We start from the raw sequence: 5,456 nt of genomic DNA, 5'->3' as shown, positions 1-5,456 counted from the left end.
CTCTATTTTGAAAAGAACCCTCTGCACTTATGTCTGCCCTTTGTAAGCCCACGGCGTACCATCAGCCCGATACACCCGAATAGTGACAGAATGCTTGACCACAACAAGGGCATAGCAGAGGGGCCCACTGCCAAGCCACAGAAAAGGTCCCTTCAAACCCCGAGAGCCTCAGGTGAGACTCCTTCGTCCAAGAGCTGCAGTGGAGGCCCCGGCTGGGAGGGCAACCCAGTACTGCATCGGCCACCCGGCTTGGAGGACAACCCAGCGCTGCCTACAAGGCTCAAGTTTCACAAGCGACGCAGTGCTGCCTCCGCCGCCTGGCCTACATGATCCGGTGCTGCCTCATCAGCCGGGTCCACAGAAAGGATCCAGGACCATCAACACTTGGCTGGGAGGACAACTCAGGGCTGCATCGGCCACCCGGCTTGGAGGACAACCCAGCGCTGCATACTAGGCTCAAGTTTCACGAGCGACGCAGTCTTGCCTCCGCCGCCCGGCCTACATGATCCGGCGCTGCCTCACCAGCCAGATCAACGAAGCGGATCCAGGACTGCCTCCACCACCCTGCTTCCACCTTAGGAGTCCACCACCGCGAGACCCCGACAGCTAGCGGGAGCCGTCGCCGGTGCTTGGCAGCGGGGATAGATCGCTGCTGCATCCGCCGCCCGGCGTTGAGGACAACTCAGTTCTGCATCGGCCGCTCGGCTTGGAGGACTACGCAGTGCTGCCTTTGCTGCTCAACAGGCGTGAGCGAGTCAGTACTGCCTTCGCCACCCGGCCTAGTCCAGCGATCCAGTGCTGCCTCAACTGCCGGGGTTGCACAAGGGGTCCAGCAGCTGCCTCCGCAGCTCGACTTCGGCGGCCGTCTGGGCTTGCCCACCCTCCCACCCAGCTCGCGGAGCTAGATTCTGTTCTGTTATGTCGTGGTTGCGCACTGTCACTTTGTTGTTGCTCTTGTTTGCACATTTGCACGTGCACTTTATGTTGTCTGTAAAAATAGTTATACTTAGCTAGTTAGTTTTTTGTTAATTTATGTTGTAATTTATGTTAGGTCTCTCTGTCCTGTCTCTGCTAGCCAGCTAACTAGGCCTCTTGGTTAGCTAGTTTAGTGTATCTGTTAATTTATGTTGTAAATTTATGTTGCATGTAGCACCTTGGTCCTGGAGGAACGTTGTTTCGTTTCACTGTGTAATAACTGTATATGGTTGTAATGACAATAAAGCCTACTTGAACTTGAAGAGTGTCGGCATCGGGAGTTGGGTGAAAGCATCTCCAATAGCGCTCCGGAGGAGCGTCTTAGGAGGGGGTGTACTGTAAGGGACTGCCCCTAGAGGGCACTGTGGCTATGTTTGTTTTTTGTGTGTAGTTTTGTTAGAAGACCCAGTTTCCCAGAAGGCACCTCGGTCAGGTGTTGACGAAGTTCACCTGAGCCGAGGTGGCTCATTAGGGACATTATAAAAAGCTGTTAGTTCTGGGAAACTGGGTCGAGCATTAATATTGTCTAGTGGGCTTTTGTTTTGTTTTGTTTTGTTTGAATTCAGTTTTTGTGTTGAACTGGCTCTGAGGGCATGTTTGTTATGTTAAATGTGATTAAGTGTATCTTTGGTTTTGCTTTTGTTTGTGAGTATTAAGTATGTGACTAGTGTCCTTTTGTTTTCAGTCACTCCTATTTGTTTCGTCTGTGTGTCTTTAGTGTCTTTCCCCTTTTCTTTAGAAGATCTCCCTGTGTTTAGTCTAAGCTCTAAGCCTGGGTCTGCTCTACGAGTCCGTGGATGTGTGTGTATGGCAGAGAAGGTATGATGTGCAGAGAAGTGTGTGTGTATGAGGTGTGCGATGTGTAAGATGTGTGTATGATGTGCGTGAGGTGTGTGTTTGAGGTGTGTGTGATGTGTAAGATGTGCATGAAGTGAGTGAGTGCCGCTCATAGAAGCGTGGGTGTGTTGTGTGGTGTGAGTGGTTAAGGGCCGCTCAGACACAGGAGCGCGGGGGTGTGTGCCGCTCATAGGAGTGCGTGGGTGTGAGGAGGTGATAGAGCCTGTGTCACAACACAGAGCTAGTGTATGCATGTTTCAGGTATTAGAGCCTGTGTGTAATAGAGCCTGTGTCACAACACAGAGCAAGTGTATGTATGTCTCAGGTATTAGAGCCTGACTGTGAGAGTCTCTGTCCCCACTCTAGGCTAGTGTAAAGTGTTAAAGGTTTCCCGCATCCCTATGTGATTTGTTTTATGGAATCCCTGAGTGTGTTTGAGTTATTGACTCCGTGTGTGTTTTCTAAACACCTGAGTGTGATGTTTTCCAGAGCCAGTGTTTTGTTTGTTTAGTTTGCTTGTCAATAAAAAACTCTATTTTGAAAAGAACCCTCTGCACTTATGTCTGCCCTTTGTAAGCCCACGGCATACCATCAGCCCGATACACCCGAATCGTGACACTATTCCCTTATTCATCCCACAATGGGAATTTTTTTTACATTACAGCAGCAAGATCAATGTGCAATGTGCATCATAATATTAAGCACTACTACTACTAATAATAATAATGATAATAATTAATTATAAATGGAGAAGGCAGGGTCAAAGAAGAATTATTATTGATACAAAAGATGGATAGAAGCAAATAAAATAAAATATAACATGGGATTGTGCTGCATGTATAATTGTGACTCTCTCTCTCTCATGCATATGCGTGAGCATTTCTTTCAATAATTTTTATTACAATGTGATCATTTTGGTTCATACACATTTGTTCCCACATTTAAACAACATTTCAATTTTTTTTTTATTCTGTAACGCTGCATTGTGACAATGAGCATTGTTAAAAGCAGCATACAAATATAATTGAATTGAATTAACCTTTGAGTGTCTTATGAATATAAAAAAGTGCTACATTAATAAACTCATATAATATTGTCACTATTAATACTGACTCTTTATATAACACCGTATCACTGCTCACACAATTTAATGTAAAGCATCTGTGTGCAGCTTTTGTGTGTGATTAATGGCTTCCCGCAGCTGTAAATGTGTGTTAAATAATTAAATAAAATAAAATTTTATTTTATTTGTATAGCGCTTATAAAGAAACCTTGAGAGGAACCAGACTCAACAGGGAACCCATCCTCATCTGGGTGAAACAGAGAGCAGGAATTGATCTGCATTTATACAGTGTGTAGGGTGGGAGGCAGTTCAGCTATAATAGCTGATGTTAATTGATGTTAATATGGAGTCCAGGTAGTTATTGAAGACCCAGGTAGACTTGTATGAAGTTCCAGTCCTGAACTATCGAACGGTCAAGTCCCCAGAGAAAAAGTTGACACCAGTCGAGGCCAGAACCATCTTCTAGGTAAAGAGAATCATCTCCAAACACCAGACGCATCCCAGAGAGACACACGGGGCGTCCATGTGACGAGATCTCCAACCAGAAGCGGGGCACCAGGATGGGTCAGACAGGTCCGGAGGGCAGAGGGAGTCTGGATCACTGGCAGCTCGGGAACGACATGTGTAGCTCGACAGAGAGAGAGAAAGAGTGAAAGGGGGCAACTGGGGGAGAGAGGAAAAAGAAAGAGGGGGGGAAAGAGAAGAAGAGGAGAGATGACAGTTAGGTATGGTCACAGTCACACAATGTATAATGTGAATGTATATTAACTGTAGAGTGCAAGCAGAGACTCCGGCAGGACTAACTATGACATCATAACTAAAATGGAGAAACCAGAAGGAAACACAGACATGAGGGGAAACTGAGATGTAAAGCAACCAATCACCTCACTGTCAGCAAACCTGAGTGATCAATGAGAGTGGGGAAGACAGCATCCAAACATACCAGTTCACCATAATACTCTACGTCCATGAGTCCCCCAGATCTGCTCCTTTACCTAAGGCTAATCTATTTATAAAAATGCTTGGCTAAATAAATAGGTTTTTAGCCTGGACTTAAACACTGAGACTGTGTATGAGTCCCGAACACTATTTGGAAGACTATTCCATAACTTTGGGGCTTTGTAAGAAAAAGCTCCGCCCCCTGCTGTAGTTTTCATAATACGCGGTACTGACAAGCAGCCTGCATCCTTTGATCGAAGTAGGCGTGGCGGATCGTAAGACACTAGCAGTTCGCTCAGGTACTGCGGCGCGAGACCATTTAATGCTTTATATGTCAAGAGTAGTATTTTAAAATCAATGCGAAATCTCACAGGGAGCCAATGGAGTGAAGATAAGATAGGGGTGACGTGCTCGTATCTTCTGGTTTTAGTGAGGACTCTCGCTGCTGCATTCTGGACTAACTGAAGCTTATTTATGCATCTAGCTGAACAACCAGACAGTAAGGCATTACAATAGTCCAACCTAGAGGTGATAAAAGCATGAACTAGTTTTTCTGCATCGTTTAGTGACAATATATTTCTTATCTTGGCAATATTTCTGAGGTGAAAGAATGCTATCCTGGTAATATTATCTACATGAGCTTTAAATGAAAGGCTGGAATCTATAATCACACTAAGGTCTTTTACTGTTGCATTTGATGGAACAGAAAGGCCATCTAAAGTTACAGAGAGATCTAGAATCTAACGTCTAGCTGTATGCGGTCCTATGACTAGAACTTCTGTCTTATAAGCAGAAGGAAGTTAATTAGCACCCAATTTCTTATGTCCTGCACACATTGCTCAACTTTAGTAAGCTGGTTTATCTCATCTGGTTTTGCTGAGACATATAACTGTGTGTCGTCAGCATAACAATGAAAATGTTATGTTGCCCAGAGGAAACATGTAAAGGGAAAAAAGCAGTGGGCCTAAAACTGAACCCTGCGGAACACCAAACTCCACTAGAGAACATGCAGAATAATCACCATTTAAGTCTACATACTGATAACGATGGGTCAGATAGGATCTGAGCCAGGAGAGGGCTGTACCCTTAATTCCTACTACATTTTCTAATCTGTGAAGAAGAATAGCGTGATCAACGGTGTCAAAAGCTGCACTGAGGTCGAGTAATACAAGCATAGTTACACAACCCTGATCAGAGGTCAATAGGAGGTCATTTACTACTTTAACAAGTGCTGTCTCTGTGCTGTGATGAGGCCTAAATCCTGACTGATACAGTTCATGTATGCTATTTCTATGTAGATTTGAACATAGCTGCTCCGCTACTATCTTTTCCAGAATCTTAGAGATAAAGGGGAGGTTTGATATTGGCCTGTAATTGGACAGCTGACAGGGGTCGAGGTCAGGTTTCTTAATTATTGATTTGATAACTGCTAATTTAAAAGATTTTGGAACATAACCAATGCTGAGTGAAGAATTAATTATTCTCAACAGGGGTTCTGTTATTGCTGGTACTATCTGTTTAAAAAAAATGTGTCGGTACAGGATCTAATATACAGGTTGATGAATTTGCAGAAGAGATGAGTGAAATTAGTTCATTCTCTTCAAGAGGAGTAAAGTATTCTAGGTTCTGATCTGACATGGCT

General features: G+C 44.4%; 1 pseudogene; it reads right to left on the bottom strand.

The window, feature by feature from the left end:
- Positions 1 to 463: 463 nt before the first annotated feature.
- LOC128509697 (uncharacterized) lies at positions 464 to 4,724 on the bottom strand (annotated as a pseudogene).
- Between the last annotated feature and the right edge of the window lie 732 nt (positions 4,725 to 5,456).

Source organism: Clarias gariepinus, chromosome 21 (assembly GCF_024256425.1).
Source record: "Clarias gariepinus isolate MV-2021 ecotype Netherlands chromosome 21, CGAR_prim_01v2, whole genome shotgun sequence".
NCBI lineage: Eukaryota > Metazoa > Chordata > Actinopteri > Siluriformes > Clariidae > Clarias > Clarias gariepinus.
This window is presented reverse-complemented; position numbering and strand designations above follow the sequence as displayed.